This window comes from Antechinus flavipes, chromosome 6 (genome assembly GCF_016432865.1).
Source record: "Antechinus flavipes isolate AdamAnt ecotype Samford, QLD, Australia chromosome 6, AdamAnt_v2, whole genome shotgun sequence".
Lineage (NCBI taxonomy): Eukaryota > Metazoa > Chordata > Mammalia > Dasyuromorphia > Dasyuridae > Antechinus > Antechinus flavipes.
In genome coordinates, this window is record NC_067403.1 from 80,053,584 (window position 1) to 80,070,419 (window position 16,836).

At 34.0% G+C, this 16,836-nt stretch overlaps 1 protein-coding gene and 1 pseudogene across 3 annotated transcripts in view; both read left to right on the forward strand.

Moving 5' to 3' along the window:
* Positions 1–16,836, forward strand: part of ARFIP1 (ADP ribosylation factor interacting protein 1) — a 146,927-nt gene that overhangs the window by 32,655 nt on the left and 97,436 nt on the right. The gene's annotated exons all lie outside the window — the stretch shown is intronic.
* On the forward strand, positions 2,615–5,185 carry LOC127540590 (eIF5-mimic protein 2-like; annotated as a pseudogene).

The following is a 16,836-nucleotide window of genomic DNA, read 5'->3' on the forward strand; positions in this document are numbered from 1 at the left end:
CTTTTCCTCTCTCTTGTATAAATACCCTTAGTATAGTTATATAGTTCCCAATCAAGTCTTTCATTGTCTTGTGCCCTAACTGGCTTGGGGTTCTTAATTGTGTAGGCACAGATAAACTTTATCCACTGATAAAATTAGGACTGTTGGGGCCTTTTGTGCTTATGCTTCTTCTACCTTATGAAGTTTTAAATCTAACCTGAATTGGAAAAACTTTAACCCATTTAGGAAATTCTTACAAAAATGTAGATGATTTAAGTCAACATTCTCTTTCATTCTTAAGTTAATTATGTGTTACTCTTCCATGATAAAGCTAGGTCTTTAGTTAAGTGTCTTCCAAATATATAGTTTTCCATAGTATCCAAAAAGCAATTAGTGGGAAATGAGCTTTGAAAATTTTTATTAAATGGTTTAAGGGATTGATTCCGGTTGTTTGAAGTAAAAATCTTTCATTTTGCCCATTTAAAAGAAGTTCCTGATGTATTAAGTATTGACTAATATTGAAAAAAAAAAATCTACCTTAGCCTCAACCTTTAGATGACCTTCAGACTTGAAGCTTCTTTATCATAGAGTATTCGTGACATGGAATTTCAACTTTTTCAGTCAACATAGAATGTCTTACAGATGAATTCTTAAAAATCTCAGCTTACATGGTGTTTTCACTCTGAGTTTCATTCATTCTTATATTGGACAATGTCAAGATTCACTTTGTTTCCTAAAGGAATTTATAAAGATGATAAACCTTGATTTTTAAAAAATGGTTCAAAATATAAAGAGAAAAACTGGTAGCATTTAGCTTTTAGGTATTACTGAAAAAGTAAAATATAAAGAACTTTTTGGTAAAATCATAGGGTTTGAGATGTAGACTTGTTTGGGACTTTGAGGGACATCCAGTCCAGCCCCTTCTTTTTAGAAATGACAGTACCATGTCCTACATGAGTGATGTGATTTGTGCCAGGACACACAGGTAGTAAGTGGTAGAACTGAGATTCTTGGGCTTTCTGGCTACAAGCATAGTCATCATAGGTATTCTAAGCTGATAGACAGAATTTTAGCTGGTTATAAAAAAATTTTTTTTAATGTAATAGAATAATAAAGTAGTAAAGTATTCATGAGGAATGCTATACCAGAGAAATGAAAGCCAATAACTTGCACTTCTTGAGAACTTACTGACTTCTTCATATTCTGCTGTCCCTTTGGAATCTAAATCATTTAAATCATCTCTGTAAAATCCTACTAGGAAAAAAAAAAATGTGTTCTTCATATTTCCTCCTTCCAAAATGGATATGAACTTTATGATATGATCAGGTTACAAGGCTATTTGACAACAATAAGCCAGTCAGTCTCTTCCCTGTAGCCTCTTAAGTAAAAAAAAATTCTGGTTTCCAAACTTCTATTTCTAATGCCGCCTGCCCCTATTGGAAACTAACACATCTAACACATTCTTTCGGTTAGCTAGAAGTTTGAAGTCCTTTATTTAAAATGCAGAGTTTTAAGACATTTGTCCACAATGAGATGATTCAAACCAATTCTAGTTGTTCAGTGATGAAGAGAGCCATTTACACCCAAAAAGAGGACCATGGGAGCTGAGTGTGGACCACAATATAAGCATTCTCACTCTTTCTGTTGTTGTTTGCTTGCATTTTGTTTTCTTTCCCAGTTTTTTCCCTTTTGATCTGATTTTTCTTATGCAGCAAGATAAGTGTATAAATATGCATACATATATTGGATTTAACATATATTTTAACATATTTAACTTAAATTAGACTACCTGCCATCTAGGGGAGGGATGGGAAGAAAGAAGGGATAATTTGGAACATAAGGCTTTGCAAGGATCAATGTTGAAAAATTACCTACGCATATGTTTTGTAAATAAAAAGCTTTAATAACAAAAGAAGAAAGGAAGAGGATGAGGGGAAAGGGGGGGAGGGAGAGAGAGAAGATACTTTTCTAAAGAGATCAGTCCATGGAAAAGATTAGGGCACACCATATAGAAAAGCTAATGAAACTTGGAACCTACTACATAATAAATCCAAAAATCCTAAGTAAGGGGTGAGAACTTAACTGTGTGACAAAAATGGCTGGGAAAATTCGACAGCAGTTTAGTTCATATTAGGTTTAGACTAACACCTCACAAGATATATATCCCATAGAAGCTTCAAATGAATATGTGACTTAGATATAAAAGGTAATGTCATCAATTAAGTTAGAGGAAAGAAATTATTTTTTAGATCAATGGATAGGGAAAGAGTTCATGACCAAACAAGGGATAAAGAGATTCACAAAAGATTAAAAATAGATGTTTTGATTGCATAAAATTTCAAAGTTTTCTCACAAATGTATTTAATAAGAGGTTACAGACAAAATGAAGAGATCTAATAGACAACAAGAATGGTAAATATGAAATAGAGTTGGGAGAGCATAGAGTTAGCAAGAAAAGGGGGTTTAACAATTAATAATGGAAAAGATAAGTTCCCCTAGTGAAACTCACAATTAACCAGGAGAAAGAGAATATCCCATGAGGCTGGAGCATGTCTTTGGCTGGTAGGTTAAATCTATAAAGGGTTTGCCACTCTAAAAGAGTAATTTAGAAGTAAAAAGGAGAAAGAATAGAGACATGGTAAGGGATGATAGGAGAGATACCGTGTGGCATGGGGTAGGGAGGAGGAGAAAGATACCAGAACTGTGATGGGCTATAACCCAAAGGGGTTCAGCTAAGAGCCATGGACAGATTTCTGGGGAAATTTAGCCTCAGGGGTTTGACAAGCTGGGGCTACCCATGACCTCCACAGAGAATGGGACCTAAACTGATCCTTATCAGTGCCCTTCCTGCCTGTCTCAGGGAACAGTCCCATCAAAACTTGAGTCTTTCTCTGTCAGTGACAGTTTCTCAGAACTTCATCAAAAGAATGTGAACCAGCAGTACGCAAGGAAAGGAATTTAAGGTATCAACAACCATGTGAAAAAAGTTCTTCAGAGTCATTAATAATTAGAGAAATGTAAATTAAAGCAATGTTGAAGCTCCATCTCAAAAAACCTATCAGATTGTCAAAATTGTTAAAATGGCAAATATTGGATGGATTATAAAAAGCAGGTGCAGTGATATGCTGCTGGTGGAGCTGTAAATTAATGCAGCCATTCTGGAAAGCAGTTTGGTATCATGTTTCAGAATTATTAAACTCCATTCACCCTCTGACAAAGTGATGCTGCAACTAGGCCTGTGTCCCACAGAGAGCACAAAGAGAGGAAAAGAACATATATGTGAAATATTTATAGCAGCTCTTTTTGTGGAGGTAAAGAATTTAAAACTAAGGGAATGCCCAGGAATTGGGGAATGACCCAACAAAGTGTAGTAGATGAATGTGATGGAATATTGCCGTGCTACAAAAAAAGGGAATGACTTCAGAGAAACTTGGAAAGACACGTGTGAACTGATGCATTGTGAAAGGAGCAGAATCTGAACAATTTATACCTTAACAATACTGTAAACTGGTTGGCAAACTGAAAACCACAGCTTCAAAGGATTCAGATAAAGCATACTACCGGGAGGAAGAAGAGGAGGTAGAAGAGGGGAAGGAGAAGGAAAGAGGAGGAGCAGGAGGGAAGAGGAAGAGGAAGAGATCTCCCAATCTGAGATGGACTGAGAAGGGGGATGGTGCCTCCTCCCTCTTCTGTGCCTTAGTTCAGCTTGCAGAGAAGCTATCAGTGTATTTGTTGCCCCCTCAAGGATTTCTGACTCCCTTCTTTCTCTGCCTTATATTCAGGGGTCTTATATGAATAATTTAAAAACTAGCAGCCAGGCCAGCATTTTAAAACTAGAAAAAGAGATGAAAAAGAAAGGTTTGACCGTACTCAGTTTGAAGACCTTATTATTCAAAGTTTAACTGAAACTGGCATTGATTTGGAAGCAGTAGCAAAATGTCTTGATATTTCTGGGGTAAATTTTGATTATCGCCAATATGCAGAAACTGACATTCCAGTGGCTGATGGCATGCTGACCCCAGGTGGTGCACTGGCAGATGACATGATAACTTAGAGATGTCTGTGTATTTGTAGCCCAAGAAGACCTAGAGACCATGCAAGCCTTTGCTCAAGTCTCCAGCAAGTTAATCTGGTGAAAGAAGAACCTTGAGAAGGGGTTTGAGAATGAAATTTAAAAGCTGCTCTATTCTTACAGGATTTTTCAGAGTTGGAGAAGAATGAATTGGCCACATTGACTGGGGTTCTTTGGGACACAGGACTTCTATTCTTTTCTACTTTTTTAAAGTTATTTGGTTGTGTGTGCATGTTTTGATTTATCAATAGTATTTTATTTTTCCAAATACAGTTTTCAACATTCATTTTTGTAAAACTTTATGTTCCAATTTTTTTCCTTTCCTCCTTCCCTCCTTCTTCCCCAAGATAGCAAGCACTCTGATATCAGTTCAATATGTGCAATTCTTTTAAATATATTTCCATATTTGTCATGTTGATGCATCCATTCTTAACAGCCATTATAATGAGGATTTGGTTAAAGAAAGCTTTTCAGCAGCCTTTGCTGTAATACCATTAAATGATGGATAAATGAAAAATAGATCAGTCTTTAAAAAGTCAGCATGGACAACAGACTGATAGAATTTTTTCCTTCTAACAGAGTGTTGAGCATGTCACAAAATATTTTACTAAAGCAGGTCTAAATGAACTTTCTGAATGTGTTTTCAAAACCTGCACACCAAAAGAGCTCATAAAGAGATCCAGAAAATTTTGAGAAGAAATGTCATGTGGGGATCTATTTAAAGATATAATTTTGTGTGTCAGGGAAGAGATGAAGAAAAACAATATCCCAGAACAGATCCTTATAGACATAGTCTGGTCCGGTGTAACAAGCTCGGTGGAATGGAACAAAAAGGAGGAGTAGATAGGAGAGCAAGCCATCAAGCTTTGGAGGCAATATAACACTCCATCTGTTGTTCCTGCTCTGGTCTGAGCTGACTGTGATTGAAGATTCAGGAGTACTGTTATGACAGCATTGACTTTCTGAAAGGCTTCTACAGAATTGTGATGCTTTTTTATAAAGCTGAAGTTCTTAATGAAGAGCCCATTTTGAAGTAGCATAAAGATGCACACATTGCAAAAGGATAAAGTTTTTCTTGAGCAAATGAAAAAATTTGTAAAGTAGCTCAAGAATGCCAAAGAAGAATCTGAATGAGTGGAAGAAAACTATTAAATAGTGAAAAACTATGAGCTCAATAAAACAAATAGGAGTTGTAGATAAAATATCTTGGCTCATGTGTCCTTGTGATGCTTACATCTCCCTGAATCAAGTATGATATAATGGTTTTCATGGCAAATTTATTTTAACTGTCTTCTATAGTTATTGAAAAATCTTGGGTTTAGTTTTTAAAAGTGTTTTAAGTGCTACAAAGCTGTAGATTTGAGTCTGATGCTGTACTAGTCAGTTCAATTATCTTCTACGAACCCCCTATATTTTCTACTATAAAATGTAATTTATGGCCTTCCACCATGAACAGTTTATTTTTTTAATGTTTTAATATTTTTATTTTCCCCAAGTTACATGTAAAACTTTTTTTTCACATTTTAAAAAAAACTTTTAAAAACATTTAAAAAACTTTTTTAAAAAGGATTTTCTCCCTTCCTCCCTACATCCCTCCCCTGAAGTTATGCAAAGCATTTCCTTAAAAAGTCATGTTGCAAAGAATACGTAGATTAGATTCCCCTACCCCTCAAAAAAAAGAAATTCAGGAAAAATAAAGTTTTTTTTAAAATGTACTTCAATATGTATTTAGACACAATCAGTTCTTTTTCTGTGTATGGATAGCATTTTTCATTGTAATTTCTTCAGAGAAATCTTGGATCATTGTATTGCTGAGATATCACTGAGAAACCATTCATAGCTGATCATCCCACAACATTGCTATTACTTTGTGTGTAATACATTTCATTTTCTTTAAACTCATGAAGGACTTTCCAGATCATTTTTTAGAAAATAATAAATATTCAATCATAATCACATATAACACTATATTTATCCATTCCCTAATAGACAGGCATTCCCTCAATTTCCAGTTCTTTGCCCTAAAAAAAGAGCTGCTATAAAATTTTTGTACATATAGGTCTTTTCCTTAAAAAAAAAAAAATCTTTTGGGATTCATTTCTAGTAGTGTCATTGTTAAGTCAAAGAACATGCCTGATTTTATAGCCCTTTAGGCATATTCATATATTTTGATCATTTATCAATTGAAGAATGGCTCTTATTTTTTATAAATTTGACTCAGTTGGGCAATTCATTTTATCCCTGGGTTTTCTATAAACAATTTACAAGACAATTTGTTTGGGAATTCAATTTGCAAATTAAACTGTACAAATATCTAAAGTTAAAAACAAAACATGCTACATGGCTCACCTCCAGATACAGAGGCTTTTTTTTTGTTTGTTGGGGAGGAACATAGCAACATAGCTAATGTGGGGATTTGTTTTCCTTCATTATGTATATTTATCACAAGGATTTTTGTTTTACTTTGATTTGTTTTTTTTTTCCCCCAATAGGGAGGAAAGTGGGCAATGAGGAGAGAAAACAAGTACTTGTTAAATGAAAAAAAAAATTAAATAACTTATCATTATTAATGTTCAAGCAAGCATTTCAAAATATTAAAATATTCTTTGTGTAATGAATTCTTCAGGTCCACAAGACCCTGCCAGCACAAATTTATAAAATCTTCCTTTGTTTCTCTAATAACAGTAAGATGGAGAGTAATTATGTCCCTGTATGAGGATAGTTTTACATTACTTTGGACCAAATTCATTGTACAATTATTAAAATTGTATTGAATATACAATTGGTCAAAGACAATGGAGTGATTGTTCACAAAAGAATTTAAAGATGCTTTTCTTAACCATACTTCTGGAGGTGCTCAAATCGTGTTGCTTTTCATCACTCTTCCCCTATTTTATACACTCATTCGGGCTGAACAGTTGTTACAACTTTTACTAACTTGATCTGTGCAACACTTTAACAGTGTTGCCCAGACTCGAGGTATTACTAACTTTGGTCATAACTTGGCTGCCCAGTAGGGGCTGCTGTGACCTAAGTTGTGGAAATGCAGCTGGCACTTTGAAGGCAGATGGTGACTGTGACTACCTACTTCTTGCTTCATTCGTGGTTTGCTTTTTTAACCTACTCATCAGGATTCGTGATACTGTTGTATTTACATTCTAAGGCTCTCAAATAGGTAGCCTGGAGGTTAGAATGAAGAGTATTCAAGTTAAAAAAAAAAGTTTTGTGATTCATTGACTCATTTTGGCCATCTTTATCCCTCTCTAGGTTTGATTCCTCTTGTTAGATAGGCATAGAATAATTGGCTATAGAACAATTTTGAATGATGTTAGCATTGGTCTGCTTTCGCTGAAAAACAAGGTGTTTCATTTTTCTCTCTCTTGGCACTGCCAGTGGATCGGCTGCCTCCTCACCAGCAATATGCCTGCGTCAAATAGGTTGTAAAGCCTGAAACAGGAAGAAAGCTCCTCTAACACTCAGCAAGATAAAGTGACACTGGAATACATTGGTAGCCATTGATACCAGTGTAGGAAGAGAATTCAAGGGTCAACTCTTAAGCCTAAATATTGGTTATTAAAGCAATAATTAGACAAAATATGGTGTTTGGCACAATGTCAGAGAGCTTAAATGCAGCAAATCTTACTATGCTGAGATAGTTCATAATATTTCCTCTTACGAATTCTAGTTATTGGCAGAGAACGTTACCCCCAAACATCAGTAATATCAACCCAGATTCCATCCTGAGTGAAGAAAATGAGTAGACATTTTTATTTGTGTTACATAAAATCTTAAACTGCAAAAAAATAAAATAATAAAAATAAAAAGTTTTATTTTCCAGTCATTGGCTAAATGGCAAGTAATTCCACCTGCTTCACTTTCCTCAGACTTTTTAAAAGCTTAGTTTAAATCTTTAAGAAAACTGCATAGAACTTTTTGACCTCATAGCATACAACTGAAATAAATTCTATTATGATGTCTATCCCAAGTGTCAGGGCCCCAGTTTGTAAGTGGTTCTTGTGATGTGCTCTCTCCCTTACTATACTCTTCATCATCTTCAGCATAATACTTTGCATGTAATAGGTTCAATATTGGCATTTTGCTGTCAGTGTTGGTGAGATCTTTGATTAATTATAACTTCAGTGATTTAAAAAACTGATACAAACTGTTAGAATGATACTTTCAGCTTTATAAAATTTAAGTTGCAAGCAGGGTTTTTGCATTTTCCAAATATTTGCCTTTTGAGGTGATATTATTCAGATGATGTATTAAATAATTTGAAAGTGTTTATATCTTTGAGATATTAAATTATACTAAAAATTCGGTATCAAGCTTTCAGTTAATGAAAGACCTAAACTAGGTGGTAGTTGTGAGAATTGAGAGAGGGGACCAGATGCCAGAATTATTACTTTCAATAAGACTTGGCAGCAGATGTGATTTAGAGGGAGACAAAAGAGTCAAAGATAATAATAATTATTTACATAATACTAATTAATTGACATGGTACTTTAAGGTTTATAAAATTCTTTGTTCTTTAATTTGTACCTTATAACTCTTTCATGTAAAGACTACAGGTGTTAGTCCCATTTTACAGATAAAGAAATTGAGGCTGGGAAAGCAAAGTATTCATTATCACACAGCTAGTAAGTGTCAGAGGTAGGGGTTTAAATTTAGATTTAAACTTCACATCTGGAATTCTATCTACTGTAAGCTCCTTGAGATTTGAAAGTTGTTTCATTCTTTATATGTATATGCCTAGCACAGTTTCTGGCACATAGCAAGCACCTAAATATTTGTTGATTGGTTTGTTGATTTGTTATATACCAAATTGCTTCTCAAAAATGATTCTTGCAAAATCTAGTAACAAATAAACTGGAGATGCTCTTAGTGGAAATAGAAAAGTTTGAACAAATAAGGATGTTAGAGAGAAATCTAATTAGTTCTATTATGCAAATAAACTTATGTTTGAGATGCCAATAGAGCAAGAGTTCTTAAACCTTTTTTGTGCAAGTGCACATTGACAATCTGAAGCTTATGAACCCCTTCTCATAGTGTTTTAAAATTCATTAAAAATATATAAGATTAGACAAGTAAAGTTATCAAACTTTTTAAAAATAAGTTTATAAATTTTGTTTAAAAGAATTGCATGTATTTAATCTGTATCAGATTGTTTGATGTCTTGAGGAAGGCAGAGGTAAGGGAAGGAACTATTGAAAAAAATAAAAATTAAAATAAGTTAATAGACTCCAAGTTCAAAAATCCCTGCTTATCCTGTTGTAATTAGTATTTTTAATTGTTACTTTAAAAGTTTGCTTCAGAATTTGCTTTTTGAAAAAAACATTCCCTCCATCAACTATCTGCTGTATACATAAAGAAAGGAAAAAGTTAAGACCCAGAATAGAGCTTTGGTGGACATTTTGACTTATTAAGTGGAGATGCATGATGGTCCAGCAGAGGAGATTGAGAAGAATTAGTAAGAGAACCAAAAGAGAGCATTGAGTGTCACAATAACCAAGGGAGGCAGACAGCATCAAAAAGCTACAGAGATAACAAGCAGAATGAGGGCAGAGAAAAGACGTGTGGATTTATCAGAGATTATTATTATTGACTTTTAGAGAACAGTTTATCCCTTAGTGGTGCTAGAATCTAGCCAGATTGTAAGAGGGTGAAGACCTCACCATTTTCCTTAACCTTTTAAATTATAGTACTAGATTGCTGACAGTGCCCTGTATGTCTTCAATTATGTGTACTCTCCAGTATATTTGGTAAGTGCCCTCTTATATGGTGTTTGGTTATATGCCTGATTTCAGAGCATCTTTTAGATTGAACTAACATGCTCTTTAAAGTCCATTAAAAAGTCAGTTAGCATGGTAAGTTTCTCCACCAAAGACCTACTCTGGTTTGTGGCTTGGAGGTGACTCCGGGTTCTTGAAGGCTATACCAGTGCAACCAAACTCTTTCCAAGTTGCAAAAGGTCTTGCAAAGAGCAGGCTTCAAAGATATTACTGTTGTCTGAAAACTATATTAGTTTGGTTTAAGAAAATTCATCACAAGGTTAGCTGCAGGGTGAATACTTATGTTTGTTGTTGTTTAGCCAAAACAAATCCTAGAGGCCATGAACTAAGATATCTGTGCAAATATGTTCTAATTTTATGTAATCAAAATTCTATTAAGATTGGTTGTGGGCATGTAGGTGGTACAGTAGATATAGAGTACCAGCCCTGAAGTCAGGAAGACCCACGTTCAAATCTGGCCTCAGACACTTAACACTTCCTAGCTATGTAACCTTGGGCAAGTCACTTAACCCCAATTGCTTCAGGGAAAAAAAAAAAAAAAAAAAAGATTGCAATATGGTTTGGTAGAAGGATTGCTCATCTGAGTGAAATCATACATCTTTGGAATACATAGCTTATCCTACACAGTCTTATTCTCTTGCCTCCATGTTTATGAATGTCACTCTGGGTTTCTGAAGTGTATGCTTGTAAAAACACAAACTCTCTCTGGTTTAGTATTCTAGAGAGTCTTTGAGTTTAGTTCCACCAATAAACTATCTACTATATGAAGATCAGTCTTGCTAAATATGGGGAGACTCATCACCTGTGGGCTGATGTTACAAATTCTTTGTCCAAGGCAAACTCATGAACAAAAGATATACCATGCATTGCTGATTAAGATATGAGAACCATGAACATGAAGGAATTCACAAACCAGACCACCTTTTTATAGTCATACATTTGACTAGAAGGTACAGAGAATATGAGTGCCTATTGGTGATTATTGTTTTATTATTGTTGTTCATTTGTTTCAGACGTGTCTGACTCGTTGTGACCCCATTTGAGCTGGATTTGAACTCAAGTCTTCCTGACTTCAGGTCTTCCTCTCTATCCACTCTGCTACCTTGCTGCCCCATTATTTGTTAACTGTAAAATAATGTATTTGAGTCAGTAAATTGACTCCTTAAAGATTCTTTCAACAAAGTATTGCCAATATATAAAAATTATAAAAGATGGCGTTGAAGATGTAACAGCAGAGATCACTTTGATCCTCTGAATGCTAATATCCTATGAAGCATAAAACAGGGAGGTAAGTGCTCCTCAAAGCTGGTTGTCACTGTTTTGGAGGATGCTAAACATAGTCCAAATGGAAGTTGGAAGTTCAATAAATGGTGATGTCCTCCAAACAATACGGTATGGGTGGCATCATATGGATCACATCAAACCCCAGATTAAGGTAGTGCTTCACACTGGAAGAACCAAATGGATAAAGAATGCCTTTTGAACAAACTATGATCTTCATTTGGGCAGTCCATAGACTGTTGCATCAGTTGACAGACACTGCAGTTGGAAAAATAATTGGGCTCAGAATTTATAAGAGGAGATGGATGGGTAGACTTGCCTTTGGGAAATTGTGAAGTACTTGAAATGACCCCAAACTTTTCTCTGAAACAAAGGTTTCTGGTTTTTCTACATGGTTGTGAGAAATTAAGGTTGAATGTTAACCAAACGGCCATTGAAGAAATGTGGGCATGTGCAGCATGTTATGAATGCAGAATTGTACAAGAATGGCATATCACCACAGATGATGGTTATACAAACCAGAAAAAGATTCTTTGAAAGAGAGCTGATTGCCAATACATATGCTTTGTTCATATATACATGCAGTATCAAGAAATAGAGAATAAAATCTTCCAGCCTGTAGATTAAATCCTGCCATGAGGTGTTGATGGGAGGACATAAGCCAGTCATATGGAATGAGAAGGTGTGGAGGATCCTCATTCTGAACCAATTACAATTTGAATCATTGGAGATAGTAATATTCACGAAATAAAAGATGGTTCAAAGTGTGTTGTCATGCACTTAAAATTGAACATAATTCTACATACAAGTTAGTTAAATGGAAATTATTTTGGTTGTGAATGGGCATACTCTTTAAGTTGAAAACTTTATGGCCATTTTTTAAACATGAACATTTTATGTCCTTCTGAAAAAGAATGATAATTTAAAAAATAACAATTATTTAGAATTTATCCCCCAAACCATTATGTTATGGATTAACTTGATTAATCTGGAAAATTATATATTAAAAATTTGTACTAAATGTTTCACAAACATTAGAACAAGCTGAATGGAAATTGAATTGAGTTAAAAGGGTCAAAATTAGGAAGATACCTTAGAAATAATCAAATTCAACCTTTTCGTTTGACAAATATGGACCATGGATGCTATGTGATGTGCTCAAAATTACATAGGATCAGAATTCAAACTCCAACCTTTCATCTGCATCTAGTGCTTTTGCCATTGAATTGTGCTGCACAAATTTTGTTTGAGTTTACCAAAAAATCATTGAACTAGTAGACTAATCATAGTCTAGTCCAAGAATTGAATATTGATGGCAAAAAAAAAAAAATTATGTTCTATTCTTATCTCTGAGGGGCTCAGATTTGCTTTGATAGCCTCAAAAATTAATTTAGTTAACTCATTAACAATTCATTAAAAAATTAATTCAGATTTTCTAAATGCCCATTAATATTAAGCCATATTATTCATCATAAAGCCTTTAAGACACAAATGTATGTTGTATTCATTGCCTAATGAATCATGGCTTACACATCCATTGCACTTTCATTTTGTGCTGTATTTGGATGCCATACGATTGTCAAAATAGCTTTTTTGTTAAGGATCTAAAGTGATCCATGTGTACTGCATCAGGATAAATAGAATATCTGAGAGTTGAAGCTACCTAGAATTAATACTAGGATTAGCAAAGGATATTTGCTACTCATTAGTCTTTCAGTAAATCACATGTCCTTTTTTTTTAATTTTGTGTTTTATTAAAGGAATTTCTTTAGATTGTGATTTGCTAAGTTATTAACCATTAATACTTGCATCATCTATTTTCTAGGATGTGTATATTGTCAGAAAAGTCACATTTTGACATTTTAAAAACTTTAGTTGAAGATACTCTCTTAGCTAATAGACCAATTAGCATAATACGTAAAAGGACAGCAGTATTCTTTCTACTATGGAAATTTAAGTATTGTATTTTGAATACAGAGGGTTTCCAAAGGGTCAAGTATATTGATATTAAGTTTCACAGAAAGAGACTAGATGGAAATATTCTGTTAGTTGCTGTTGAACAGTTTTCAGAAAGATGTTTCTAAAAAAAAAAAAAATAAGAATGTGCTGACACTGATTAGCAGGAGGTCTGGTTCTTTGGCATTTTGTATCTTTAAAAGATGTTTTATCCCAGGCTGCTGAAAATCCTGTCAGACTTTAAAGAAAATCATTTCCAGGAAAACCATTCTAGGGAATAGATATATATCTATAATGGCAAAGTATCTGTGTCTTTAAATATTTTAATACTATTGTATGGAGGTTTAACAATGATAAACCTCTTCTACATATGGAAAATTGGGCAGTTTTAATATAAATAAATATTCATTAATTTTACTTAGTATGAATAATTGTGCTTCTGAATTGTTTGATGTTAAATGGAGTGCTATAGGTAAGATATAGGTGTGAAAAGTAGTTATTGGGAATTTTTTAAAAAATCCTGTGAGGAATGAAATGTTATTTAGTATTGATAAGAAACTTGTACTTTCAAAGAAATGATATAAATAAGATTGTGAAGTCTTACATTTGGCTGAAAAGGATAGAATATGAACTTTTAAGTTTTTATTTAAAAATTATTATTAACTAATATTAAGGTGAAAGAAGGAAGTATCAAGAAATCTGGGCAGTAGGTTTTAAAAATATATATATATATTTTGTACCAAAAGGAAGTTGCCATTTGAAAAAGATTTCAATTTCTTTGTCTGAATCCAAGGGTTTCAACTATTTTTGGTGTCATGAAATTTCTTTGACAGTCTGTTGAAATCTATGGATTTCTTCTCTAAATGGTTTTTCAATGCATAAAATAAAACACATCAGGATTACAAAGGAAACCATAATATTGAAATGTAGTTTTAATTTTTTTTCTTCAATAGTATTTTATTTTTTCCTAATACATATAAAGATAATTTCCACCATTCATTTTTGTAAGATTTTGCGTTCCAAATTTTTCTCCCTATCTCCATTATCTTCCCCCTCTCCAAGACAGCAAACAATCTGACTTAGGATGTACAATTTTTTAAAACATATTTCCAGTTTTGTCATGTTGTACAAGAAAAGTCAAACCAAAAGGGGGAAAAATGAGAATGAAAAAACAAACAAAAATGGTAAATATATTATGCTTTGATAAAAAAATATTTTTAATTCACTAACCCAAGTTAAAAATTCTAAATTTAGGTAAATTCTGTGATAAGATGTGTTTTAAAATTGCTTCTGTAAAGTATGCTTCAAAATTTACTTTTTGGAGAAGACATATATATGTATATACGTGTGTGTGTGTGTGTGTGTGTGTGTGTGTGTGTGTGTACACACGGGTGGGAAAAGATAAAGGGGACAGACATAGATTATAGTTATTTGCATCTACTTTTATTAGCCATAAAAAGTTAATATTTTGTTTAAGGAGTAAGTACTAAATTTTTTTTAAGTTGATTACCCAAGATCCATTAAATATTAAGTATGAATAGCAGTTGATATTTGGTGAGGCTTTGCTAAAAATAAAGAATTATATTTAAGTGTACCTTAGAGTAAGTACATAAAAGAATTATTTATAACCATTACCTGGATAACATATTGCTACAGGTGATAAATTTTAAAATATTCTTAGTACCAAGGCTTACCTGATTTGATCTTGTTGACACTTCTCTGATGGTTTTAAATTTTAGTGATTTAGTCTTTGGAGTGGGAATAATATACCTTTTAAGAGCCAAAATTAATTCTCTGGGCTTTTAATGAGAAAATAACAGTCTTCATTGTTTTTTATTCTGTTATCTGATAAGATAATTACATAGTAGATGCACAATAAATATTAATCTATGTCTGCTTCCTGCTCTTTGATCATCCTTATATCTCAACTATCCCTACTTTTTAAAATCAAAATATATCCAGAATGTATGTGAAAGTATGGGATATAAAAGTATAAGAATTACAGTGATAGTGTTGTGTCTGATAAGGATATCATTATTATTATGTAATTCTCATTATTTTTGATATCTTTTTTGAAATTTTCAATTCTAAAATGTTAAAAAAAAAACAAAAAACTTTTAATTTTACCAGAAGTAACCTATTACTTGATTCTGCATAATAACATTTGACTATGGAGCAACCTGAGTACTAAAGATACAGAACAGTTTTGTTTATTCTCTTTTTAAGTTGACCTTTTTTTTCCTAATGTTTGTTTAAAAGAACTTGCTCCTTGAAAGTCTGGCTTCTTGTTCTTGACTTTTTTCAACCAAGTCCTAAGTGTGTTTTGTAATATCTTTCAGTTGCTATAGAAGTAACTGTTAGAAGTTCTGCCATTTATTGAGAGCTCACTAGGTAGAGAAAATGAATGGGGAGGGAAAAATCTCTCTGATTGTTATTTAATGTGCTGATAGTTATGTTGTCTGAATTTGTAGGCTTGTTTGTGTGTTTTTTTTCATGGATAATAGAGAAGCCTAGCAATTGTATATAAAATATTAATTTTTATCTTAGTCCTACTAGTTAGAAAAAATTTCCAATTGACTTGATTCTGGGTGGTAAACTATATATTTTTTTTAAGTTTCTGAATTTGTGGGAAGGGGTTGAGAGAAAGAATAATTTTTAGAATTAGAGAGTGTTGATTTTTCCTTGGATTTTTATCAAGTATAACAAATTGGAGGGAGGAAGCACCTGGTTTCAAACTCTATCTAAAACATTTAAGCACTGTGTGACACTGATCACTTAGTCTTAGAGGGCTTCTGTTTACTTTTCTGTTAAAAATGGGGGTTGGACTCAGTGATCCCCAAGGCCATTTCCATCTCAAAATCTTTGATCATATGCTTCCTTGGCTAAGAAGTGGATAATGGGTAGGTTGTGTATATTACACTGAGATTCATGATGAAACTGCTCGATTTCTGGAGTAGCTGGTTTTAGGCTCTGTGGTAGACCACCTTCTCCCTCTTGGATGAATATAACTGGCTCCTATGGTTTTAGTTGTGTCCACACAAAGGCTCCTCCGAGCTGCCTGCTTAGCCCTAATGTCTTTCCTGACTACCAGCCTCCCATCTCCAGCTGCCTTTTTAAACTGGATTGTCCCACAGAGGTCCGAGTTTCAAAACTCATTAGCTGTCAGGTCCTGCTTTGGCTGTTTTCCTGACATTTCTTGTATGTGCCCCTTTCTCTCCTCTGCCGCCACAGCTCCTCATCTCAGCCCAGGACTATGGCAGCAGCCTGCTAGTTGGTCAGCCTTTTTTTGTCCCCACCCCAATCCATCCCTTACTTAGCCATCAAATTGGCCTTCCTCTATGCAAGTTTGACCATGCTACACATACAAACTCCTCTGATTCCCAGGACCAAATATGAAATCTTGTGTTCATCTTTAAGGTCTTCCTTGACCCGGCTCCATCCAACCTTCATAGCCCCTTACTGCAGTACTGCCTGCCTTGCTATTCCTTGCGTAAAACACTCGCATCTCCTGATCCCTGGTCCATGCTTAGAATGCTTTCCTTGTCATTTCTTCAAATGTTAGCTAAAGTCCCACCTTTTACCAGAAGCCTTTTCTTGGTCTTCTTAACACTAATGACATTCCTCTGTGATACTCCCCAATTTACCCTTTATGCATCTTGTTTGTATATAGTGACTTGAGCATTTTTTGAAAGCAGGAACTGCTTTTTGTCTGGTTATCTCTTAGCACACTGGCACATAGAAGGCACTTAATTACTC